Source organism: Pinus tabuliformis, chromosome 3_1 (assembly GCF_031772625.1).
Source record: "Pinus tabuliformis cultivar Carrire ecotype Pingquan chromosome 3_1, CPIR1, whole genome shotgun sequence".
Classification (NCBI taxonomy): Eukaryota; Viridiplantae; Streptophyta; class Pinopsida; order Pinales; family Pinaceae; genus Pinus; species Pinus tabuliformis.
In genome coordinates, this window is record NC_142301.1 from 192,727,470 (window position 1) to 192,755,307 (window position 27,838).

Here is a 27,838-nt window from a genome sequence, read left to right on the forward strand (position 1 = left end):
AACTGGTCAAATTTAACGCCTAGTTGTCTATTGGGTTGTGTTATAAATGGGCCACTAGGAGGAAAAGGGATTTGATTCTATTCTAGTGCATTTGGTTCCATAGTTAAGCGAAGTTGTTGAGAATGGATATAGAGAGGGAAAAACATAGAGGGTTTGTGTTCGATAGCTGCCCATGGACCACAAGTTTCATTCCTTTGTATTTGCACCATTTACATTCAAAGAAAAAGAGAGTAGAGTAGTCTCACCTTTTAGGTGGGTTTTCTCCCGAAAGGGTTTTCGAGGTCATATCTTGTGTCATTGATAGTTTTATGAGTGATTCTTTTATTTGTTCTTTATTTTCCGCATTTCACATATTGCATTCATAAGAAGATTACAATAATTTAATAAATCTAGAAAGTTAAAGAAAATTAATCCTCGTATAGATTTTCAAATTTCAGTAAATCTTTATCAACTTATTTGTGGCGAATTGTTCAGTGGAATATTGGTGACAATTTACAGATAGTGTTGGTATTAGAGCAGGTTTCTTTGGGTATATTGTGGCGAGTTTCAGGGTATCCAGATCGATTTAAGCAGAATATCCTAAAACCCTAGTGATAGCCAACGAATTTGTTAATAACCTTTACGATCCAAGAAAGGAGAGATTCACAAGGCTAGAAGTGTAGGTTGCATATATCAGTTGTAATATGAACCTCCTCATGGCGGCTCTGACAAAAGCTTAAAATTGTAGAAGATAGAGGTTCCAACTTAGAGGTCAGATTACAGGTAAAATCGAGGGATCGAGAAGAACCAAAGTAGTCTAAGAGAGAACCCAAGAGAAAACAACCTAGCTTAACTTCCATGAACCATTCACAACCCCTGTTTAAGATGGAAGCAAAGGTCGACATTAAGCCATATCAAGGTGAGATTGACACTTCGAAAAAATTTCACTGGTTGCAACAGTTTGAGGTTTATTTTAGTGTTCATCACATAGACGAAGAACAAAAAATTTCGTTTGTATGTTTGAAATTAGAGGGTCATACTTGGACCTCATGGGAAAACCTCACAAAAATGCTGAGGCTGGAGGGGGATCCCCCAATAATTAAGTGGGAGGATTTCAAAACTCTCATAGAGTCCCAATTCTATCTTATCGGGTATGTAGAGAAACAATGGATTCAATGTCATTACTTTATGCAAAAATAGGGGCAAAGTGTACACGATTACAACATATAATTCCAAAAGATAACAATAATGTTATGTATTTTTCCAAGAACTTGGACATACTCAAGTATTTGGGGGGACTATACAACCATTTGTGGAAGCAAGTTATGTTGTTCAAACCCAAAATGGTGGATGAGGCTTGTGTACAGGCACAATATCTGGAAAGCATAGACCAAAAGAGAGGTCAGTCAAGTGGTTCAAAGCAAAAAGAACACCGGGAAGCTTCCAAAAAGGGGAAGAAGAAATGGAAAGGGGGGACGACAAAAAGACAACAACCACAACACGTCAATGCAAAGACTCTAGCAACCACTGCAACCACTATAACATTGATGGTCACAAAGGGAAGAAGTGTTTGGAATTACATTTAAAACTCAACCTGAAGAACTAGAAGAAAGATGCAAAGTATTAGATTTTTTCTAGATCGAGCTGGTGTTCTAGTTTCAGATGGTGTATATGAGGCTAGGAACATAGGTGGATTAATTATCTCCAATACCTAGAAAATGTTTCTAAGTGAAATGTCTTAATTAGATTTAATTAACCAATTTTAATTACATAAGTCTAACTTGGGGAAATGGGTTAATTAGTCGGGATTAATTGAGAGAAATCGATTTTCCTCTAGTGACTTCTAGAAAAGTGATTTGAGGAAGTCAAATTGATCTTAGCTATCGATTGGAGTTAGATCGTGGTCGTTGATTTGTCAATGAGCGATTATAAGAGGAGATCGATGGGGCTTTGGGAGATCATTCAAACAAGCAGATTTGAAGTGATAGCAAGGGCACAATGATAGCGTGGGAGACATCAACAGTAGGGATCAATAGTGAATGTGATTGTTTTGCTGCAAAACGATTCTTCACAGTGATTTCCAGATTCTCAATGACAAAAGGAGATCAACTTATTTGTAGAGGTCGAGTTTCTCCAGCCAGTGCGAATTGTTTCAGAGTTTGAGTTGGTGGAGCAAGTGTGAATTTTCTAGTGTGATTGATTTGCACAAGAGAAGTTGAGTTTGCCAGTGAGGTTCGAAATTCCAATGGAGGCCGAGTTATTTTCCCATAAAGTGCGAATTTCCAGAGGTCGAGTTATTTGCTGAAAATGCACCAATTGGATCAATTTGGGGTCAAAGAGAGAGGCTGGATTGATTTAGAGGGGCCAAGTGGTTTCTAGGAGGTCGAATCACCTAGGAAAAGTGAAGAAATAAATTTGTCGGAGCTTTGCTTGTGAGAGGCAAGCAGTTTGTGTAATTCTCAATTTGCTGAAAAAATAATAGATATCCTCATATGCAGAACTGGTTTTCCCTTTGGGGTTTTTCCAAGGATAATTTCTCCAAAAATATCAGTGTCAAATTTTCATGTGTGTTCTTTTCTCTGTTCTAGTGATTAATTTTTGGTGAAATTGCAATTGTGTTTTTATTTAGCATTTGTCGTGAATTAATTTCCAGAGGACAAATAATCTGCAAAGATAGAAGAAAAATAACCAATCACTGCAATAAAATTTTCACATGAAGAAATGAAATCTCATAACTATAGATTCGAGCAATCAGGTGGAAATCTGAAATCACGCATGCCCGATATGTGGTTCCGAATTCTCGATATGCAGATCTAGGAAAGGATTCATTGTGGATTTGTGGCAGTTCGGGCACGGATCTGTAAAGGATCGCTAGCGGATGCAGGAGAAGGCGGGGGGTTTTGCGTGGTGGCCAGTTTTTTGCTTTTAATTTGGGTTTAGGAGGGGTTTAGGTGAGTTGAGAGTGAGTTAGGGAAAAGAGAGGATGAGGTTAGATGGTCCCTAATGGTAATGTTAAATTCTTAAAGTGAAAGTGACATTCTCCTTTATTTTTCATTTTCATTTTTTTACTTAAATTTTTAACATTACCATGAAATGACTCAGGATGTTTGAGAGTGGTTCCAGCGTCATCAGACTTCATATGGAGAAAACAGAATTTCATATCCCATTTAACATTCAACAGACGCGACAGTTTTCAGGATTCTAGGATCAATGGGATTGTGGCATTTCATTAGATTATATCATGTACGAGGGTATGTAACTGGCATTTAATCAAGAGCACCATGCAATATATGTACCCCAATGTTGGTGGTGTTGATTATTGAACTCCTTTGTCATGGCCTTAGCAAAAAAATACCTTTCACTCAAGTCAACATCATTGATCAGGCATGTTAAGCTTTTGCTACCATATTATAAGGCTTGGATTAGGCCGTTTGATCAAAATTGGGCAATGTTGACTAATATCCCTATAGAATCAAAGTAGAGGCAAAGGCTAGACAAGAGGAGAAGAATCTAGATTCTAGAAGGTTGATGCATCTAGATGGTTGATGCTCGAATAATTAATCATTGATGTACAATGGATGCCATATCTATCTTGATTTATGTACAACTATGCATGTTTTCATATCTTCTACAACTAATTTGGTATTTGGATGTTTTTTTTAATATAAATGCAAAAAATGTGTATAAATAATAGATGCTTCGCTTCCTATATTTTTGGAAATGACGCTTTCGACGCTTCGCTTCCAAAAAAAGTCTCCGCATCGTGCAACATTGCCCGAGACATCAAAGAAGCACTGACAGCTAGCAAATCTCAAGAAATTTAAGTTTGCACAACAATCTTTGGTGTATTTAGGATATGTGATTCGTGGAGGAGAGTTGAAGATAAATCTTGCCAAGATGGAGGCCATCATGAACTGGTCTGTGCCTCCCAATGTTTCTAAGGTCAGGATGTTGATTGGGTTAGCACAATACTGGAGGAAATTCATAACCTCATTTTTGGTAGTAGTAACACCACTCCACACCATAACAATGAGTGGCAAGAGTTTCCAATGGAGTAAGGGTCAACAAAAGGCCTTCGAGGAGTTAAAGACAAAAATTAGTCAAGCATCGATTCTTGCATTATCAAACTTGCAACAACCCTTTGAAGTGGAGACAAATGTGAGTGGGTATGCTATGGGAGTGGTGTTGATGTAGTGAGGAAGGCTTGTATGCTACCATTCCAAAGTATATTTCATGCGGTAGCTCTCAACTACCCTACCTAAGACAAGGAGGTTTATGCCTTGGTATAAATTGTCAAAAAGTGTAAACACTATCTGATGGGAAAGGAAACAATAATCCACACTGATCACCAGCTGCTATAATATTTGCAGGCCCAGAGTAAGTTATAATAGACTAGGCATTATAAGTGGATGGGGTTTCAACAATAAATTCTTTTAGCGATCATGTATAAGAAGGGCAACACAAACAAGTTTGTTGACATGCTTTCAAGGCTCCCACATCAAAGATCATAACTTTGGGAACTATGATGCACATGGAGCCTTTCGCTCATGATGCATACATAGAGGCATACATAGAGGATAAGAACTTAATGAGGTGTTTTAACAGTTACAGAGCTAGAGTCATGTGAACGATGGTGACAACACAGTTGACTACCATCTTCCTAATGGGTTATTCTATAGGCTGGACAAGTTATGTGTTGTTAAACGTGAGTGACTACAACTAATCAGAGGCTCACACCTCCAAGATTGTAGGGCATTTTGGTGTAGGGAAAACAATGGCCATTTGGTCCAGGATGCAAGAAGATGTAGCTAGCTTCATAAGCAGATGTATCCTTTACTATACCAGCAAGGCTAGTAACAGGAAACAGGGTCTATACCATCCCTTACCTGTGCCCACTCATTCTTGGGAAAAAAATTCCAGGGAATTTGTGGGAGGCATACCAACAACCAAGAAGGGACATGACTACCTGTTCATGGTAGTTTACATGCTCAGTAAGATGTGAATTCTTATGCCTTAGAAAATATCTGTTACCCACCACCTGTGGGTGACACCCATCGGAGAAATTTTTCTCCTAGATTGTCTTCAACTGACAACCGATAGCCCCTTGCAGCACCCAGATAGCTTGATGTGCCAACATCTCTGCCACTTGAACCATCCATCATGCACCCTCACCCATCTTTCATGACCGTATGTTAGAAGGTGGGCCTTCCAACCCCAAAGGTATGGATTTCATTATGTAGTTGGGTATTTTTTCTTACTTATCATGGACACTTCTGGGCATGGATTAGTGGGGGGACTCGGCGGAAAGAATGGGCTTGGTTTGTACTATTGTACCCTTGTCGAACTTGGTGGTTAACCTTGTATCCTAGTCCCGTGGGATCTCCTTGTATCCATAGGAGAAGATCACTCCCCTCTGCTCATTATAACCCCTTTTCACATATTTCCTATCCGGGCCCCATTTGTCCATTAAGTCCACAAGGAGTTAGCATCCCGCCTCCCCTTGTCCACACTTCGGGCCTGGAACAATGCCTCGAAGGTTGATGCAGTTAAAAGAAAGTAAAAAGCATAATTTGGCCACTCTCAACAATAAATGTACCATAAAATACAAAAGATGGTTGGGACATACAAATTTAGCACGTGGGCAAAAGCCATCATGAGCTCTACCCCTTATCATCATGGCCATCACCTTGGTTCCTAGGCCCCCTATATTGGCCCCCTACATCATTAAGGAATCCATGATTGTCCCAAGCCCCAGTGGGCGATAAACTTCCCAACCTTAAAGGGGGTATTCACTGCTATCATGCTCTCATCCCCTGGAGCCCCGAGTAGTTGTAAAGGAAAAATCAATAAAAGGCAAAAGGTATATGAAGAAGCATGGAAAAACAAAGGTCAGGGTAACTCATGTACCACGATTGCTCCCATCTACATCTACACCCAAGTGTGGGCTTCCCTCATCATAGCTACCCTTGTACCGTGGCATGTGGGTTGGAGTTGTTCCCAGATGCCCCACTCCATTCCTTCATTATTTCACATGACACTAGCCACATGCCAGATGTACAATGGTCCTGTCACACCCTTAGAGGTTGAAAACACCTAATAGGGTCTTTGATTAACCTCCTTCTTGAACTTGGAAGCACCTGTACACTTTAAAGCCTTTATGGAAGGGCATGCCACTGTGAAATGCCCCACTTGGTTCCACAATTTGTAAGGTCATTTGCTCAATTGCACTAATGATTTGTTGTATTGGAAGGTGAGGAGATGCATCAAATCTTATACATGATTGCAGGTGGGTCTTCATCTTGGGGTTTGGTCTCCCTATATGGGATTGAAGCCCCCCATAGGTTCATATTGGCATTTATAGGGTGTGCGTTGAGAGTCATGGACCTCCACTATAGTAGAGAGCATATAGCCATGCTATGTGTCAGGACCTTGAGTCGACATCACCGCCCTCGGGCGCACATGAGTTAGTTGTGACACGAGCGTGCCCAAGTGCGATGGGTGTGTGATGTTGGGAGGGCGCACCCAATTGCGACGGGCGTGCAGACTTTGGGCGAGCGACTCGAGTTGGGTGCCTGAGCGAGGCAACACGAGTCAACAATGGCGACTTGACTTGGCAAATGCGTCGGGGCATAGCATGCGACGTGGGTGCACACTTGGGCAGCGCACCCACCACAGGGCGCGGGCGAACCAAGCATGGGCGACAAAAGTGGGTTGAACGACACACGACTCGGCGGGCTGATCGACGACACAACTCGACAAGCGGACATGGGCAGTGTGCTGACATGGAGAAGCGAAGGGGTGTGCACACTTGGTAGGCAAGTCGGCTTGGTGGGCTGACGCCCCAAGCAACACGACCCATGGATAAACCACTTGGCGGAGAGCATATTAATATGCAAAGGGCCGAAGGTGGAAAGACATCATCCAATCGCAGACCACACAACACTTCGGAGTTCGCGGCATTATAGCTGAACAGAGGGCGCAATATGTACAGGTGATGTGCCCGCACTGCGGGTAGAGTATAGTGGTGGGGAAGAATACTTTAAGGTCACCATGCGTGCAGGTAACAATGATAGGTTGTAGCGCATAGCGTTCAGGGCAACATATAGACTCGACTATGCAACGTGTTCGTGTGGAACGACCGTGCAACAAGCGGGTGACATAATTGTTGGGAAAAACATGACAGAACTTGACACGACCGTGGCCAGCGTGCATAAGTTAGTCGGTGTGCAAAAGAATTTGGGTAGAGCGCCGAACTCGTGAAGGGTCAACCTCCCCTTGTAAGTTATTGTAACATTATTGAAAATTTATATGAAAATATAAATTTGGAAATCTCTTGTGTTGGTCTCATGTTTGGCATGTTGGCACTGTTTGGTTATGTATATCCGCACATAACATAATAATGGAAGAAAACAATAATAATGGTTGTAGGTGTAGTTCGGAAGACAAGAAAAAAGTTAACTATGAATGTCTAGCCGTTGCTGCACGACACCCCGAGCGGTGGAATCGACTTGGGGCCATGACAGATGGTATCAGAGCCAATACAACAGAATGCAATAAAGACCATAGATGTATGTAGGCAGGGATTCTTGAGCAGAAGAAATGCCAGTTGCACAGTTCGGGGTTTCTTGACTAGGAGATTCATGGTAGAACTGTCCAAGCTTTTGGTGGACACAAATGTCACTCATAACTTTATGACGACAAGGCTATCAAAGGAAGTTAGGTTGCAGATTGTTCCAAAGGATGTGGAGGTCAAGGCAGTGAACTCGAGAGCTGAAGTGTCGGGATTGGGAAATGATGTGCCGGTTTGATTTGCAGATTGGCAGGGTTGTTTGGAGTTTGGACTTCACGGTAATGGAGATGAACAACTTTGACATGATATTGGGGCAGGACTTTCTAAAGGGCAACAAGGCAATTGTTGTCCCATTTTTTGACGAGATTATGTTGATTGGAGACACACGGATGTGGACTTTACCTACTCACCAGCAGAGGAGGGAAGTGAAGGTGCAACATGTGTCTGCACTAAGTATGAGTAGGGTGATGCGGGATTCAGATGTTGAGACATATGCAACAGTGATCAAGGAGGTTGAGGATGATGATGGAGTGGGGACGCCTAGTCCATACGAGATTTCCGATGTATTGGCCAAATATGCAGATTTGATGCCCGATGAGTTGCCGAAAGTACTTCCATCGAGATGTGCAGTGGACCATCACATTGAGCTAGAGCCAGGGAAGCAACCGCCAACAAAAGCTCCTTATTGTTTATCAAGACCAAAGTCAGAGGAGTTGAAACAATCGCTGAAGGAATTGGATGATGCAGGTTTCGTACGACCTTTAAGGTCCCCTTATGGTGCTCCAGTATTGTTCCAGAGAAAGAAGGATACGAATGAGTTACGTATGTGCTATGATTATCGTGCACTAGAAAAGCAAACGATAAAGAACAAGTATCCTTTAACACTTGTTGCGGATTGCTTTAATAAGCTTGCGAAAGTCCGAGTGTTTTCGAAGTTGGATTTGAGGCATGGGTATTATCAGGTGCGGATAGCAAAGGGGGATGAGAAGAAGACTACGATTGTGACAAGGTATGGGAGTTTTGAGTTCCTTGTCATGCCATTCGGGTTGTGCAACACTCCTGCTACGTTTTGCACATTGATGAATGATGTTTTGCGTCCATATTTGGATTCGTTTGTGGTTGTGTACTTGGACGACATCATGATATTCAGTGATAACATGGAGGATCATAAGAAGCACTTGGATTTGGTATTTGAGGCACTGAAGAAGAATCAATTGTACTTGAATAAGTCGAAGTGTATGTTCGCCTAGACTGAGATTCCATTCCTTGGACACATAGTGGGTCAAGGTCACATACGGATGGAGCCGAGCAGGGTATAGGCGATTGAGGATTGGGCTGAGCCGAAGAATGTCCATGATATGAGAGTCTTCTTGGGGATGACCAACTACCAGCGGAAGTTTGTGGAGGGGTACTCCAAGGTGACTGCACCACTGACAAACCTTTTGAAGAAGGACAAGCGATGGAATTGGACGGAGAAGTGTCGAGCAACATTTGAGGATTTGAAGAAGAGGATGGTTACAACACCGATACTGAGGCTACCTAACTTTGAGAGACTGTTTGAGGTGCACACAAATGCTTCTAATTTTGCGATTGGGGGAGTACTCTTGCAGGATGGACATCCGATGGCATATGAGAGTCGGAAGTTGCAGGATAGAGAGTGATGGTATCTGGTTCATGAGAAGGAGATGACTGCGATCATCCATTGTTTACAGGTATGGAGGCATTACTTGATTGGGAAGCCTTTTGTTGTCAATACTGACAATGTTGCAGCGAGTTATTTTGCATCCCAACCGAAGTTGTCAGCAAAGTAGGCTCGTTGGCAAGACTTCTTGGTAGAGTTTGACATGACTATTGAGTATAGGCCGGGTAGACTCAATGCAGTTGCAGATGCCCTCAACAAGAAGGGACAGTTGGCTGCACTTGAGGAGGGAGAGGATCGAGCCAAGCGCAGTAGGAGTTGGGTTCATATGACTGATGAGATGCAGAGTAGACTACGTGCTAGTGTGGAGACCGATATTTAGGCAAAGAGCCTGCTGAAGCAGGTGAAGGAGGGAAAGACTCAGAAGTTTTTCCTACGAGATGGAATCTTGTTCTATGGGAACCGACTTTACAGTTCGAAGTTATTTGGACTTAGGAGGCACCTCTTGAAAGAGTGCCACTATTCTCCATGTGCTAGCCACCCAAGGCAATGTCGTTCTTTGGCATTGTTGGAGAGCAGATACTTTTGGGAGAAGATGAGAGAGGATGTGGAGGAGTATGTACATACGTGCATCATTTGTTAGCAGGACAAATCAGATAATCAGAGACAGGGGGGATTGTTACAGCGTTTACCCATTTCAGAGAGATTATGGATGAGTGTTTCGATGGACTTCATCACTCAGTTACCGCAGGTGCAGGGGTATAATGGGATTATGGTTGTTGTCAATTGTTTTTCCAAGTATGTCGTTTTCATTCCGACGAAGATACCATGTGGGGCCGAGAAGACTGCTGAGCTATTCTTCAAGAACATTGTGAAGTATTGGGGAGTACCTTTGAGTATCGTGTCTGACCGAGATCCGCGATTTACAGGCAGATTTTGGACCACTTTGTTCAAGTTGGTCGGGACAGAGTTGTTGCAAAGTTCGAGTTACCATCCGTAGACAGATGGGCAAAATGAACAGATTAACACACTACTGGAGGACTACTTGAGACATTATGTGAGGGCTGATCAGAAAAATTGGCCTGAACTCTTGGATGTGGCTTAGTTTAGCTACAACTTGCAGAAGAGTTCCGCAACCGGGTATAGTCCATTTGAGTTGGTCAATGGACAGATGCCAGTTGCTCCTCACACTGTGCTATCAAGGGGGATTTTTGAGGAGTCCACATGCGAAGAGATTCTTGACAGCATGGGAGGAGTCTTTGGAGTTAGCACGAGTGCACCTGCATGATGCTGTAGGGAGAATGAAGAAATGGGCAGATAAGGATAGACAGGATGCACACTTCGATGTTGGGGATATGGTTTTTCTGAGGATCACCAGAGATTAGTTTCAACCACTAAAAGGGACTGCGAGATCTTTGACGAGGAAGTATGAAGGGCCATTCCGGGTGAAGAAGTGAGTTGGTGAAGTTGCTTATGAGTTGGAGCTTTCGAACCACATGCGTTTGAAACATCCTGTGTTCCATATGAGTCAACTCAAGAGATGTAGACTTGATGCACATCATCTTGAGAGGATAGCATCATCGAGGGGACCAACCATGATTGTGGATAGGCCGAACTTGATTTTGGATAAGATCTTGGATCTTAGGACTACAAGTGTCAGGAGTGCCACACGAAGGGAGTTCTTCGTTCGATGGAAGGACACACCGGAGGAGAGTGGTTGGGAAACAGAGGATTCACCATGGAGATGGAAAAAGGCGATTGCAGATTTTAATGAGGGGCTGGCACGATTGATAGGATTGTTGAGGATGATAAGGAATCGTGGTGGGGGAGGATGTCAGTACCTCGATTTGGCATCATCGCCCTCGGCCGAGTTAGGCGCACATGAGCTAGGTGTGACACGAGTGCACCCAAGTGCGACGAGTGTGCGATGTTGGGCAGGCGTGCGACTTGAGTTGGGCGCTCGGGGGAGGTGACACGAGTTGGCGGTGGCGACTTGACTTGGTAAATGCGTTGGGGCATAGCGTGCGACACGGGTGCACACCTAGGTAGCGCGCCCACCTTGGGGTGCAAGCAACCAAGCATGGGCGACACAAGTGGGCTGAACGACACACTACTCGGCGGGCTAAACGACAACACAACTCGGCAAGCAGACATGGGTAGCTAGCCAACATGGAGAAGCGAAGGGGTGTGTACACCTAGTAGGCAGGTCGGCTTGGTGGGCTGACACCCCAATTGGCATGACCCATGGATAAACCACTTGGCAGAGGGCGTATTAATATGCAAAGGGCCGAAGGAGGAAAGGCATCATCCAACCGCAGACCGCACAACACTTCGGAGTTCGCAGTGTGACATTATAGTTGAACGGAGGGCATGATATGTACAGGTGATGCGCCTGCACTATAGGCAGAGTATAGCAGTCTGCAGGAATACGTTCAAGTCATGGTGTGTGCAGGCAACAACGATAGGTTGTAGCGCGTAGTGTTCAGGGCAGTGTATAGATTTGATTGTGCAGCGTGTTCGGGTGGAACGACCGTGCAATAGGCGGGTGACATGACTGTTGGGCAAAACACGACAGAACTTGACAAGACTATGGGCAGCGTGCAGGAGTTAGTTTGGTGTGCAGAAAAATTCAGGTAGAGCACTGAACCCGTGTAGGGTTGGCCTCCCTTGTAAATTATTGTAACATTACTGAAAATTTATAATGAAAATATAAATTTAGAAATCTCTCGTGTTGGTCTCATGTTTGGCATGTTGGTACTGTTTAGTTATGTATTTTTGCACATAACATAATAATGGAAGAGAACAATAATAATGGTTGTAGGGATAGTTCGAAAGACAAGAAAAAAGTTAAGTATGAATGTCTGGCCGTTGTCGCACGACAACTCGAGCAGTGGAATTGACTCGAGGCCATGACAAAATGGGATCCTTCAGCACCATTCATTGCTTGCTCGTGTCCTGCTTATTTGATGATGATGATGCTGCACCTGGACCACCTTGCCTAGCTGGCTACACACTTGCACTACACACTTGACAGTTGATCCAAGGCCCAAATGGGGTTCTGTCTCATCATGGGAGACAAAGGGAGGGCTTGCATCATTATTCTAGCCCTTGTAGATGGGATACATGCTTGTTCGATACATTTGGAGACCCATAAGGATGTTTTTATGCCCCCATAGCCACTTGGGAGCACCACAGGTCATTTGCTTGGAGATCAAGGAGCCATCCCATTCATCACTATTTTTGGAGCCCATCCACTCATTTTGGCACATGAGGGACTTCACTAAGCCTTCCAATGGCCCTCCTAGCTATTGTATTATCATTTCAACCCTCTTGAGAGGCTTATCATTCTTATTATGGAGCGATTTGGTGGGCTTGTCATCAAAACGCTGTTATTTGTACATTATTTTATAATTAGGGGCATCATTAGGCTCAGTTAGGCAATTCGAATCTCTTAGAGGATCATATATATTGATGAGAGGTTCATTTCATTCCTCATCATCACTTGGATTTGTATCTCTTTGGAGAAAAGAGTTCATACCTGCTATTGTTGGATGAATTGGAGATCAACTGATGCATTTTGATGTTTGGATATTTGTGATTTGTCTTGGAGCTTCATTTTTGTAAGTCTAATGGATGGATATAATCTTCATGTCATGTGAGTGCTTTTCTTATGCAAAATCTTTTTATGTTTATTTTCGAATGTATGGAACACTATGTTATGGTTATTCTTTTGCCCTAATTATTGATGTGAAATTCATAATCACTTGGTAATCTTGGTTCGTTGCATATATTATTCATTTTGGCAAGAAGATCGAAATTTTCCTAGGGGTGGGTTAACTGTTTTGCACCTTGAAACTCCATTACTTGACAAGTTGAAGTATAAATCTTTCTTGTGACCTTGTAGTTGCTTCTCTAGGGCATGCAAAGTTCCAAGAAGGCTCCTTGATAGAGTGAAAATCCTAATCAATTTCACTTTGACTCCATTCTCCACAATTGGCTAAGCATTGGTCTCAAGTCCTAAATGCTCACCATAGACTTCTCTCCTTTCTAGTATTCTCAGCCCTAACCCTAGATGACCTAGCTAGGTCATCCAACAAATTCTATTCTAGCCATCAATTTGTTGAGCAAGCTGGTAAAGAACTGCGCTGGGTTGTCCTCCATTGGTCCTCCATGTTTGAAGCAAATCCCATGGTCAGTTTGTGAGATAGACCAAGCCCTAGCTCCAAAATCTCTTGGATTTAGGTCTTTCTAGGTTAATGGCTTTCTAAGGGATCTCCTATGCTTGAAAACTCAAAGGAAGTTCATCTATCACTGATCCTTTCTTCGCCCTTGCTTGACCTAGTCTCTTTGCTTGAAGATTCACCCAAAACCCTAGGTCTTGTTTTGGTGCCCTTAGGCTTCTTTGTGGTCTTGCATCTCTACCATTCCTTATTTCACAAGGCGACGTAGAAACCTATTTTATAGAAAAGTCTTAGGTCTAGGACATCCTCTATTTGGGAATACCCCCAATCCCTAGGTCTAGGCCTCCCTTGAGCCTTTCTTAGAGAGCCCTTCACCTTGCTTCTAAAGAAAATAAGCCCTATTATTTGAGTCTCTCTAGTGAATGGGCTCTAGAAATCACTACTTATCTAATCATTGACTTATCATTCATTGTAAATTACCTCATATCGAGATTCCTTTCAATGGTGGAAGTCCGTAAAGAGCATGGGACATCGACTGAGGTGACAGTAGGTCCTTGTCCATTGTTGCCATTTGGTCTAGTAGTTGCCCCTTTGGAACCCCTCCTAGGACCCCTGCTAAATTGAGCGATAACAAGACCATCAACAGGAAAGAAGCAACAAACTTGTTCTTTGGGCAAGTTTGGGTGCACTTTGGAATCCCAAGGAGCATTGTTTCAGAGAAGGACGTAATATTTCTCAGTGCATTTTGGACTACATTCTGGGAGAAGATGGACATGAAGTTGAAGAGGTCTACAACATTTTATCCACAGACAGATGGGAAAATAGAGGTAGACAACAAGACTTTGGTGCAACTTTTGAGGGGTTAGAATTAGAAGCATCTAAAGACTTTAGATGAAACTCTGATGTATATACAACACTTTTATAATAGAAAAGTCCACACTTATATTGGTAAGTCCCCATTTGACACTTGTTTTGAATATTTGTCACCTTCACCTTTGTATATTGCATATGGACAACAAGGAGTGAGGGAGGATCTCACAAGGGATGCTTTAAGGGTAGAGAAATTTATGGAGAAGATCAAACATATCCATATGCAAGTACAAGAGACATTGAAGAAGTCACAGGAAAGCTACAAGGCCAATCATGATTAATACAGAACAAATGTTATTCAAGGTGGGAGATAGAGTCGAGTTACAGTTAAAGAAGGAGAGGCTATAAGGTCCTTGTTAGAATATCAATGCTTTTTAATATGGTCCCTTTGAGATATTGGAAAAGGTGGGAGACAACGCTTATAGACTTAGTTTACACCCATACATGCACATTTACTCAGTAGTGAATGTGGAAAATCTGAAACTCTATGAGCCTTCCATGCTAGATTAAGAAGAGGACCAATTCCTACCTTTTGTAGAGGATTTGACACCAAATGTTCATGGAGAGTTGACAAAGGATTTAGTTTTGTAGAAGAGGTTTAGAATTACAAGACAGGGGTAGCTTGACCTTTGGTAGATTGGGTTGAAAGGACAACTTCCAAACAAAATGCTAAATGGTACTCTAGGGAGAAGTTAGTGGAAAAGTTTCCTCACCTCATTCAATAAATGCTTTGGGGACCAAAAACCTCCCAAAATAGGGGGTATGATGTAGATTGGATCATTATATTAATTGTCATCCATCTTGACGCATATAGAGTGGAAAAATTGCAGGAATTAGCTCATAGGGCCATTTTTATTGATGGGTCCCAATTTGGCAAATTGGGGTTTAAAACCTTCTGGAGGCATTTGAGGCATTTAATGAAGTTTTTTGGGGTCCAAATTCTCTCGCTTGTGCAAGACCCTTTGGCCTTGTTCTACACACCAATACCTTTCCATTGGTGCAAGAAAGACGTTAAACATGGTCTGTATACAAAAGTTATGCCACTCGAAAGTTGGCCTTCTTGTTTTGACCACCATGATTTGAGAGGATGCCACATCAATCTCAATTAGTCATGGAAAAAGGGGCTAGCCATATGGCCATTATGCAGAAGACTCTAGAAGAGTCGAGTTGTAATTCATATTGAGGGTTGAATGGGTCAAATGTAACTCCTAGTTGCCTATTGAGTTGTGTTATAACCAAGCCACTAGAAGGAAAAGGGGTTTGATTCTATTCTAGTGCATTTTGTTCCATAATTGAGCAGAGTAACTCCGAGTGGATAGAGAGAGGGAAAAACAGAGAGGGTTTGTGTTCTGGAGCAACCCATGAGCCACAGGTCTCACTCCTTTGTATTTGCACCATTTCCATTCAGAAAAAGAGTAGAGCAACTTCACCTTCCAACTTGGTTTTCCTTCGAAAGGGTTTTGGGTCATATCTTGTGTTACCATGGTTTTATGATTGATTGTTCTATTTGTTCTCTATTTTCACATTTCATATATTGCATGCATAAGCAGAAAACAATAATTTAATAAATCTGAAATGTCTAAGGAAAATTAACCTTTGATAATATAGATTTTTGGATTTTAGTAAATCTTTATCAGTTTTGTTGTGATAAACTGTCCAGTGGACCATCCACTGTCGTTTACAGTTTGTGCTCCAAGTGCAGAGAAGGGGGTGCACTATCTTGAGTTGTGTAGGCTGATGGGGGATAAGAAAATGTAGGTTGGAGGTTGTTGAAGACTAATATCTTGGTTTGTGACCTTATTGGTGCTATCTATGGTTCTTAGTTGGGTTTAAGAATCTTTTTTTTCTTGGTGAGGTCATAGCCCTATTACTGCTCAAACTAGAAGGGGTCCTAGGAGGGGTTCCTATAGAGCAACTACTAGGTCGAGGGCAACAATGGAGTGATAGTCCACTGTCACCTCAACTAAGGCTCCCTTCTCTTTACGGACTTTCACCGATGGGAGGAGTCCCGATATATGAGGAATCATGAGCATATATGGTCAATAATAAGATAAAGAAGTGATTCCTAGGCCTATTCACAAGAGAGGCTCAACTAATTGGGTTGCCTTCTTTAGAAGCAAGGTGGTGGGCTCTCTAGGAAGGGCTGAGAGGGCCTTTGAGGATAGGGTGTGAGAGTATGCCTTGTCAAGGTAGCCCCTAGTCTCAAAAGGCCTTGTGAATGCTTGACTTCTAAGTGATCTTTGTTGAATTGGAGTCAACAAGTTGCAGGACCACAAAGGGCCAAGTGGACGCAAAATTAGGTTAAGGATATGGAGTTGATCAACCAAGGATGTACTTGACCTAATTGGGGAAAGGAAGAGGATCAAAGAGAGAATCTTGCTTTGATGATTTAGTGCTATGATCCCAATGAGGTTACTAGCCAACAGGAAACCAAGGGCAATAATTGATCTTCGAGCTAGAGTTGAAATGTCTCAAGATCCCATAGTTAGAATCTTGTAAAATTTGGAGGACACATCAACGCAGTTATGGGCAAGAGATAGAATTCTTTTAATGTCTAAATCATGAGAAAAGTAATGCCCTAGGTGACCTATGGAGGCTAGACCTAGAAAAAAGGGGAAGGTGAGAGGAATTCTCTTTGAAAATGATCACCTATGGAAGGATCAATGCCTAATCATTTGGGGAACATGGAGTCAAGATGAAATTTGTGATTTAGAGGAACTACACCCAATCAAGGAGCCTCCTAGACAATTTCGCATGGTAATTAGGGCATGAGAACAACTACTAGAAGAATTTATACTTTAAATTGCAATAATTTGATGATTTGTTATGAAACCAGCTCACAAAAAGATAGAAAAGATAAATCAACATCTTAGAAATAAGCCTCTTCGAGGGGGCAACCTCCTTTACATTACAAGAACAATTCTTAGATGATACAAATGACAAGACCTCCTTTCTATATATAGGAGTCTAAGGGGTCATAATATAATTAGAGCCGAAATAACAATAATAATGTAAGGGCACAATAATAACAATAGTGGGCTTCTATGGGGCACAATAATAACAATATGGGGACTACATGGGCACAACAATATAATAAGGGGGTTGTATTAATAACAATAAGGGGTTACACTAGTAGTATAGGGGCCTAACATGCCCCTCCTTCAAAAAGTGTTGTCTTCAACGCTTGAGTAGTTCTTGATGCTTCTGTATAATATTCTTGTCCTACCATGTGGAATCTTCGGCGAGTAAGTTCTTCCACTGGATGAAATACTCTGAAATTGATCGATTTCGTAGCTGTCGGGTTCTTATTTCTGTGACTGCTCCAGGTTCCAATATGATTTTTCCTTCCTCTTCAAGTTCTGGCAATATTGTTTGAATTGGGATATTTTGCAACTTTTGAATGAGTGGCCACACTTCTTTGTCCTTCTCCCATTCATCCCTTGCCTCGTTTATCCAATCTAGTTGGATAATAGAAATGGCACAAAACAATGCTTCCACACCCTCATCCTTTCTTGAGAGTGCATATGCAACAAAAAATTTCTTCCCTTTTTTGTAGATGATGTCAAAGTCATAACCCAACATATTTGTGACCCATTTTTGCTGTTCTTCTAAAGATAATATTTGTTCTAAAAAGTATTTAAGACTATTATGATCCATTTTTACCTTGAAGTGTCTTCCCATTGGGTAAGGTCGCCATTTCTTAAGTGCATGTAGTACTGCCAATATTTCCTTCTCATAAATAGCTTGCTTGAGATGTAGCTGTAAAAATACCCAATCACCTGCATCAAAACCTTTTTCACTGTGATGTTGACCTACTTCTTGTTTCATTTGATTCTGCACCAAAGTGGCGTTATCCTTTAAAAGTTGGAGAACTTGTTGTTGATGGTCGATGTGATCTTTCACTGCTTGAACCTTTTTCTTCTTGATATGTCCTTCTATCTTGAGAGTTTGAGGAGTGGTAATTTCTTCCAATGTTTTACAAGATATGGTCGGATTCATTTCTTGTTGCTCGATGTGATCTTTCACTTCTTGAACATTTTTCTTCTTGATATGTCCTTCTATCTTGATAGTTTGAGGAGTGGTAATTCCGACCAATGCATTACATGATATGTTTGGATTCATTTCTTCTTTCTTGATGTGATCTTTCACTTCTTGAACCTTTTTCTTCTTGAGATGTCCTTCTATCTTGAGAGTTTTAGGAGTGGTAATTCTTGCCAATGCTTTACAAGATATGGTCAGATTAATTTTTTCTTTCTCTAGGGTTGGGTCCTCACGTATATCCTCTTCTTTTGATGTTTCTTGATCCTTTTCTTCCTCCTCTTCATACTCTATGTAAAATAGTTTCTTTTTAGCACATTTATGACCTTCAGTGCATTTGCTATCACAATTGTAACAAAAACCTTTTTTTTTTCCAATTGTTGTCATGTAACCCTTGTGGGTTGTGGAATGCTAGGAGAAGAAAAACTTCCATAATTACAGTCATGAGTGGTGGAATTCCTTGTTTCCTTAATTTCGCTTTCAATTTTTCTTGCCCACCTAAATGCCTTCTCCAATGAATCAGGTTCCCAAAGACGGAGCTCATGTTGAATGTTATCCTTTAAAGTACCTATGAAGACATCAATACTTTGCTTCTCTGGAATATCATTTACCCTTATATTCAATTTTTGAAAGTCCTCAATGTGCTCTGCCATTGAACACTTTTGTTTGAGATTTATCAATTGGCTAAAGGTGTTTCTCTTTGTATCCTCATAACGTGCTATTATTTCCTCCGTGAAAATTGACCACGTAACAAGTTGTTTACGAGAGCAAAGCCCTTTATACCATAAAAGTTGATTCGGTTCTAAATATGAAGATGCAATACATACCTTTTGTAACCGTGGTACACCATGTAGATCAAAATATTTCTCCATATGTCGTATCCAATTTACAGGATCCTTGCCATCAAACTTCCTCATATCGCCTTTTCTTGATTTTAGGAGCTCGATATTAAAATGACTATAACTTTGTAATTTCAGCTCTTCCAGTTTTGAAATTGCGACTTGCAGTAGCCCTCTGTGTCCTCTTTCCAATGCCACTCGTCCGATCAAATTTGGATTTTCCAAGAAAGAGTTATCCACAATCTCCCAAGATGACCTGATTATATACCTTTTCAGAAGAGCGAACTTGTATGAAGTGCCACGTGTCACTGTTTTGACCTTAGGATCTGAAAAATATACACAGGAAACTACAGTCTGTCCTCTTTCTGTAACTTCTTACAAAATTTCAATCTGATGCTCAAAACAAAAGTTATGACGATTTTCCCCAGGTCACCTGTTTAGAATGTAATTTGGGAGGCTGTAAAAAAGCCAACTTCCTCAGATCATATCTCCGCAAATATAGCGCGAAAAGCTCTGAAATTTGGACCCGAGGTTCATAACGATTTTATTCCAAATGGGTTTTTGTTTTAGCGTCTGAAACGTTGCAGAAAAAAGTTATAGCGCAAATGCCACGATGACCTGTTTGGAGCAACGAAACCCTAGAATCTAAAGCTCTGATACCAAACGTTATGAAACCAGCTCACAAAAAGATAGAAAAGATAGATCAACGCCTTAAAAATATACCTCTTCGAGGGGGCAACCTCCTTTACATTACACAAATGAACAATTCTTAGATGATACAAATGACAAGACCTCATTTCTATAAATAGGAGTCTAAGGGGTCATAATATAATTAGAGCCGACATAACAATAATAATGTAAGAGCACAATAATAACAATAGTGGGCTTCTATGGGGCACAATAATAACAATATGGGGACTACATGGGCACAACAATATAATAAAGGGGTTGTACTAATAACAATAAGGGGTTACACTAGTAGTATAGGGGCCTAACATGATTTATCAACATGTATTCAATAGAAACAATCTCTAGGAACATTCACCCTTTCATGTATGATACATGAGATGATGCAACACTACAAAAGACTAAATTTCCACAATTTCGCATAAGAAAAACAATAAATTTCAGATCTATTATAGCAAAAATCCCAACAACATCAATGTATTAAAGCAAATAACAAGAATAGACATGAAAATATTACTTACATGTGTAAAGAGTATATCCAATCACCAAGATATGCCAATAATGAAGCTCCAAGAAAAGAGATATCCAAACATCAAAATTCATCCATTACGTCCAAAATCCTCTTAAAAGGGATAACGAAAATATCACAAGAGATAAGAACCCAATCCAAGTGATGATGATTGAAATGAATCATCTCACTTCTATTTATACACTCTCTTATGAATTCGATTAAGCTAAATTGGCCAAATTGAGCCCCTAAAATAAAATAGTGTGCATAATAACAATACTTTTGGTGACAAGCCCACCAAATAGCTCAATAATGTAAAGATAAGCCTCTTAAGAGGGTCGAATGATCAACAAAGTGAGTCGTTAGGCCTTTGAGGAGGCCTAATGAAGTCCAAGGGGTGCCATGATGTAGAAATGGACTCCAAACATAGTGGACAAGGGGTTGGCCCCTTGCTTTCCAAATAAGAACCTGTGGTGCTCCCAAGTGGGTGTTGGGGAACTAGGACGTCCTCATGAGTCTCCAAATCGATCGAATATGCCTGTAGACCATCTGTAACGGGTGGAGCAATGACATAAGCCCTCCCTTTGCAATGGGAGACATCTTGGAACATCTGCCATGTGTATGGTGCAATTGTGGGGCCGACTAGGCATGGTGAACCAAGTGCATCATTCTCATCCCAAAGGTGGACCACAAGAAATCAATGAGTGCTATTGAGGATCCATGAAGTAATATCTGCTATGGTGGAGGCCCATGGCTCTCAACGCGCACCCTACAAATGCCAATGTGGCCCTCTAGAGGGCTAGGACCTCGTATTGGGAGACCAAGCCCCAAATGAAGACCCACTTGCAATCCTGCATAAGATCCAATGTGTCCCCTTGCCCTCCAATAGAACAAGTCGTTAGAATAATTAAGTAATAAAGCTTACAAGTCATGGGATCAATGGGGCACTTCAAGGTGGCATGCCCTTCCAAAGTGGGCTTTGGCATGTACAAGTGTCTCCAAGCTCAATAGGGTGGTTAACCAAGGATCCTATTAGGTGGTTTCAATCTCTAAAGGGGGTGACATGCCCATGGTTCATCCCTCAAGTAGTAGGTGGCAAATGACATAATAATGGAATGGAGTGGGGACCAGGGGAATCATACAGACCACATGTCAAGGTGCAAGGGTAGCTATAATAAGGGAAGCCCACACCTGGGTATATGAGTGTAGGAGGGAGAAAATCGTTGTACATGAGTTACCCCAACCTTTGTTTTTCCACCCTTCTTCATATGCCTTTTTCCTTTGATTGATTTTTCTTCATATCTGCTCGAGGCTCTAAGGGATGGAGAACTTGATGTGTAATATGTAGCAGTGGATACCCCCTTGAGATGGGGAAATTCATCGTCCACCACGGGTTGGGACAATCATGGGTTCCTTAATGATGGAGGGGGCTCATCTAGGGCCCATAGGAACTAGGGTGATGGCCATGGGTAAGGGGTAGAGCTCATGTTTGGCTTTTGCCCACGTGCTAAATTTGTGTGTCCCGACCATCTTTTGCATTTCGTGGTACATTTCCTGTTTAGAGTGGCCAAATTATGCTTTTCATTTTCCTTTTTAGCTGCATCAACCTCCGGGTCACTGTTTCAGGCCCGACCCAAAGTGTGGACAGGGGAGGGGAGGCTCATCCTATGTGGACCCAGTGGGCACATGTGGACCCGGATGGAGAAAAATGATGAATGGGGTTAAGATGAGTGGATGGGGGTAATGTATATGTTGTCGGGAAGTGGGACCATGCAACCAAAATCATGATTTCCCATGTAGTGCCAGCTCTAAAGCTAATAGCCAGTAAAGGAGATCCCATGGGACTAGGATATAACCACGAAATCGGCCAATGGAGCCAAGAAAATAGATCTAACCCACTCTTTTCTCTGAATCCCCCTAGAAATCCAGGCCCAAAAGTGCCTAGGAAAAGTAAACATAATTACCCAACCAAACCAATGAAAAGTCATACCTTTGGGGTTGGGAGGCCCACCTTCAAACATGCATTCATAATAGATGGGCGAGGGACCACATGGCTGGCTCAAGTGGCGGAGAAAATGGCACATCGAGCTATCTGGGGGCTGCAAGGGGCTGCTGGCTGAAGAACATCTAGGAGATTTTTTTTCTCCTATGCATACTACCCACAGGTGGTGGGTAACAAGCCCTAGCTTGGGGGTGACCCATTGCCAAGAGCATTGGAGCAATGTGGTCTATGGTTGGATGGAATGTCTAAGGTTTGCAACTAGCTGATTTCATTTCGAAAGGATAAGTGTTCTTATTGTGCCTACTCTTATGAGTACATATTCTTATGATTCACGTGTTTTCTACATAAGTAATATGTTGTTTATTGTCATGTTAGCAATGCGTATCATGATAGTGTGCATTAGGCATACATGTACAACAAAGTAGAAAAATGATATTCGAACAATTGTAAGCTAGCTTGAAGGTTAAAGAAATGCGAAATTTACAGCATCAAAGGTAGAGTTTGGTCGTAATGTCCCTTAGCTAAGTGGTTGCGAGGTGTCACAAATGGTTTTAGAGCAATTGTAAGCTAGCTTAAAGGGAAAATTTGGCTTTATGGAGGTAATAATGTGACCTAGTAGGTGGCTAGGGGTGTTACGTCATGTCCTTTAGACTAAATATCTGACTCTAGAAATAGTTGGCATTCTTAGCACACTGTAACCCCTTTGTGCAAAACAATGGTTAGATAGATGATCAAGTTGGATGTAATTACATAGTAAGCAAACCTCTCGTTGAATTCAACTCCTGCATAATACATCAATGGCTATAGCTAGATATCAAATTATATTTAATATTTTGTGACTTTGATATAGAGATGATTATAATGGTGATTATGGTAGAAAGAAACTTCATTGATGATAAAAAGTGAAGCCTTCCATCCACTAGTTTTTGCTCTTAGAATGGGTCCACCCCATAGTCCACAAACCTTTCATTGGCCCTCTCTAGTTGATATTCATCTTGTCTATTTTTGGTTTCCTTGATTTCAACCAGTACTCCATCGATTTTGCTCGATACAAGAATTTCATCATGATAAGTGCAATGGGAAATCTGTTTTGATTTTCTCAAAACTTTAAGAAGCCTAAGACTAATCTGGTGATGGTCTTCTTTGGTTCTTCTACGATTGATAACATTGTGTGATGAACAATTGCAATCACTATTTAGTTATATATTGCAAGTGCACGTGATTGTATGAACCTATGTTGCACGAAACGTTGAAACATTTTAGAGTTTCGGAAATAAGCACGTTTAGAAATGTCACCTCCCAAAAATGGAAACGTTGGCCGAAACGTCATATATATATGTGGTTGTGTGTGTGAATAACACATTATCTTGCAAGAAAAAATGAATAAGACCCATAGATGACAATTTATAAGGAAAACAAAGTCTACATTAACTCTCAAAGATGATTACATGATGCAAAATCCAAACTTAGCCTTTATAGACGAGGCTATACATCCAAGATTCTAAAACCAACCTTTATACATGAGGAAATATGTGCTAAAACTAAAATAAAACATGAGCTAAAGACAAATAAAATTACATATCACCTATCAGTAATCATCATAATCCTCATCCCCATCATCAAATATAGAACAAGATGCTTGTTCAATAGAACCAATCCATGGATTGGAAGAATAGGCAATTCCACTTCCAGTTGCATCACCACTGCCACCAACATCAAGAATAGCAAGAGAGATCTCCAAGTCTGGGCATTCTGCATCCACATCCCACTCTTTGTGAGGTCCACTTGTATATTCTTCACCCTTGCGAGTCAGAAGGCATAGGTTTGAATGCACATATACAAGGTCCTCAGCCATCTGCGATCCCAATTTGTTGCGCTTCACATTATGAATGAAATTGTAGGTGCTCCAATTTCGTTCTGCTGATGAAGAACTTGCCACTTGTGATAGAATGTGAGTGGCACAAATTTGCAAATAAACACCATTTGCCTCATGACAAATCCACCATTTAACGGGGTTCATGGTCCTCCTCTCTTCCAAACCTGATATGTCTGCAAAATCCTCTAGTCCAGCAACAAAACAGACAAATTTCTCCCTCACATCAATTTGTAAAGAAGATGAAAACAGCCTCTGAAAGGCTTTCTTCACTCTAACAACCACCTCCTTGTCCTTATGTGGGGCCTTCCTCTTTCCATTGCTTTGAGCAATGAATTCTTCATCATAAAATTTCGGATTTAGAGTATGTGCCAAAGTGTGCAATGGAGTGTTTAAGCCATTCCACCTCAAAATAATGATGGACCTCACTTGCTATGCAAAATCAAGATCAACAAAATGAAGAGTGGGAGCCCCCTGTGAAATAATTTCCATGTTTTTCTCAACCATACTATCCAATGTCCATACCATCATAAACCTCTCCCAAGAAAGGATTGTCTGTGTTTGCATCTCGGAGAAGATCAAATGCAGGTTTTGTGAACTTGAGCAAGAAATCAATCTTGATCCACCTATCTTCATCAATCAACACCCTCCTCACCATACTTCCTCTCTTTGAATCTGATTGTCTCCATTCGTCCCAAATTGCACCCACCACCATACTCATTAATGCAGGTTTGACATCAAGAAGGCGGCACAACATGATGAAGTTAGAGGCATATCTTGTCTCAAGAACATTGAGCATCTCCAATTTAGAGTATTCTCGATATATTGCTAGTGACTAATGGTGATTGGTGATGAAATTTATAATCTCCCTTGCCTGCCTTGTGACCTCCTTATTCCATTCTGGCTTAAGTCTCGAAATCTTCTAAAATCATATTCAGATTGTGTACAATGCAAAGAGTTCAAAATATATGATTGTATCTGCTTTCAACATTCGATCCTGCAACTTTGCAGACATGTGCATTATCTGTGATAACTTGCACCATATTTTCTGGCCCCACCTGTTCAATAGCAGAAATTAAAATTTCTGCAATGAATTTGTTGTCTTTTACCTCACCCGAACAATCCTGTGCTTTTATGAACATAACTCCTTTTGGTGATGATGCAATGACATTAACCAATGGCCTACACCTTATATTGGTCCAATCATCTGAGATAATCGAAACTCCTGTGCTACCCAATGAGTTATGGATTGGTTGCAAAACATCATCAAGAAGTTGTCTTTCTTTTTTGAGCATGACTGTTCTGAGTTTTTCATAGTTTGGCCCCTTGAAACCTTGAGGGGCAGTGTTAATGGCTCTCACCATATCTTGCCAATATGGGGACCGCTTGGATAACACTTCCTCTATTGCCATCGCCCTCCTCTTTATTGCTTCATGAACAATCATTGGCTCATTGCTAGACCCAAGCGGGGAGTGTTAATACCACTAGTAGGTGAACTGAGTTTGGTTCTTTGATCCTTCAACCTTTGAGCATCATCTTGCTCTCTCTTATATGCCAGTCCTCACATCCGAATTTAGAGTTTGTGGACAAACTTCAACACTCTTTATGGCCTCATGCAAAATTTGAGCCTTGATTCTTGTGTAGGAACCCTTGAATGTTTTTTCATTCTTGCACAAATCACCCCTCCATTCCCATGTAGCCCCAGAACCCATTTACTTGATCTTGGTTAGATATTGCCAAAGAGGTTAGTATTCTTGCTGTTTGGTTTCTTAAGCAGCTTGATGGGCACTGGAAACACCACTTTCTGAAGCCATGATTGCTGAAAAAACAAAAAAGCCCTGGTTGTTGCAAAAACAACAAATAAAATTAATAAATCTATCAAAAAAAAATGCCTCTTGTTGCAAAAAACGGCAAATAAAAGTAATATATCTACTCAGAAAAGAAAAACCCAGCACTTCAAAAATCTTCACTACTGCAAAACCAAAAAAATCCTACTTGGGAAAAAACCAACACTTTGAAAAACCATGCAAGTTACAAAAAAAATTAACACTCACAAAAAAAACCTTGCTGCCCACAACTGTCCTCTTGCTGAAAATGACACCAAAGCTTGATCCCAACACTCCAAGAAAAGAAGCACTCGCTGCCACTGTAGGAAGGTCCTGTAGCTGTAGAATGCATGGGAAATGAGTGAAGCAAGTGCTTTTTTAAGATAGGAATTGGCTGTTGGGTTTTTAGATGTTTGTTTTTTTATTAATTGTGGAAAATTCTTTTTATTTTTTAATAATAAGCTTCTAGAAAATTATTTCCAGCAAATAATTGATTTTTTAAGTTAAGTTTAGCTGGAAATCGGGCCCCACAAACAGGCTGGCCGTGTGTGGGGCCCACGAAACCCCTAAGAAGAGGTTGAAACGCCACAGAAAAGGGCCGAAACTCGGCTGAAATGCCGGGTGTCATATTGTATGATGTCCCTAAATCAAGGGACGTCGTACAACACGACACTTGGTGTTTCGACTGAGTTTTGGCGTTTCGGGTATCGGTATGGCCCAAAACGCCAGATTGCTGGACGTTTCGTGCCACATAGGTATGAACATATGGTTATGATTTTATTTTGCTTGCATTTAGATTGCCTTCGCTGCTGCCGAACTTTGACTAAGATGATCCCACTTTAATGGAATAGTTTATGACTGTTAGCCATAAATAAATTCCAAAGTTGTACCTAATAGTGTGTTTTTTTCCATCAAGCAAAGCACCCCACCCTCCAGCCCATAGGCGATGGTAAGATATTCTTTAGGTCTCAAGGCCATTCAACAAAAAGGCTTGAAGCCATTACAACAATATACTCAATATGAGCTCATCATGTTACAGGAATTGAATATGAGTGGGGAGGATAACAATCATTCCTCCCAACCACCCAAGATAAACCCACTCGACACCTAATAATGTGTTTATCTAGGAATCCAAACTTTTCTTTCCCTTTAGCTTACAAGAGCACACATGTTCTTACCTTAATAATGTTTTATGTTTGTTGTTTGTTGGTGATTAATTCTATGTGAAATAGAGGCAATTTAGAAGATATCATTTGAATCAAAAGCTTTCCATAAACATAAATTGGGCTTCCTTGGAGGTAGTGTTTTCAAACTCAGATTTCGTCAACTCAGCCTATGAATTGGTACAGATAGTTGCTTTGGTACTAAATCGGCTGAAATTTCAGGAATGGTAGGATTGCAATATTTTCATTGGATTCTATCACATATGAAGACATGGGATTGGGATTTAATCAAGAGCACCAAGTCATTTATGTACCTTGATGTTGGTGGCATTGATCATTGAACTCCTTTGTCATGGCCTTAGCAAAAATGTATCCTACACGCAAACGAAAATCATTGGTTAGGCATGTTAAGATTTTTATACCATATCGTAAGGTTTGGATTAGACAATTTCATCACAATAGGGTGGTGTTGACTGATGTCACCGGATGATCAAGGCAGAGGCAAATGCTAGACAAGAGGCAAAGGGTGATACTAATGATGAGGACCATGATATAAGTGATGGTGGAACATTGCTTGTCATTTAAATGTCCTTTCTCATTTATTCATAATGCTTTCTTTCAAAATTTCAATAATTTTTCAGATTCATGGTTTGGAATATTTAA

The 27,838-nt window shown here is 41.1% G+C and overlaps 1 long non-coding RNA gene across 3 annotated transcripts in view; it reads left to right on the forward strand.

The window, feature by feature from the left end:
* LOC149186458 (uncharacterized) overlaps positions 1-27,838 on the forward strand; it is a 267,455-nt gene that overhangs the window by 67,200 nt on the left and 172,417 nt on the right. Inside the window, exon 3 of one of the 3 annotated variants that reach the window (XR_016255696.1) lies at positions 27,398-27,544. The exons of the other annotated variants lie outside the window; for them this stretch is intronic. This is a non-coding gene — a long non-coding RNA (uncharacterized LOC149186458). The remainder of the gene's footprint in view (positions 1-27,397; positions 27,545-27,838) is intronic. 3 annotated transcript variants of the gene reach the window in all.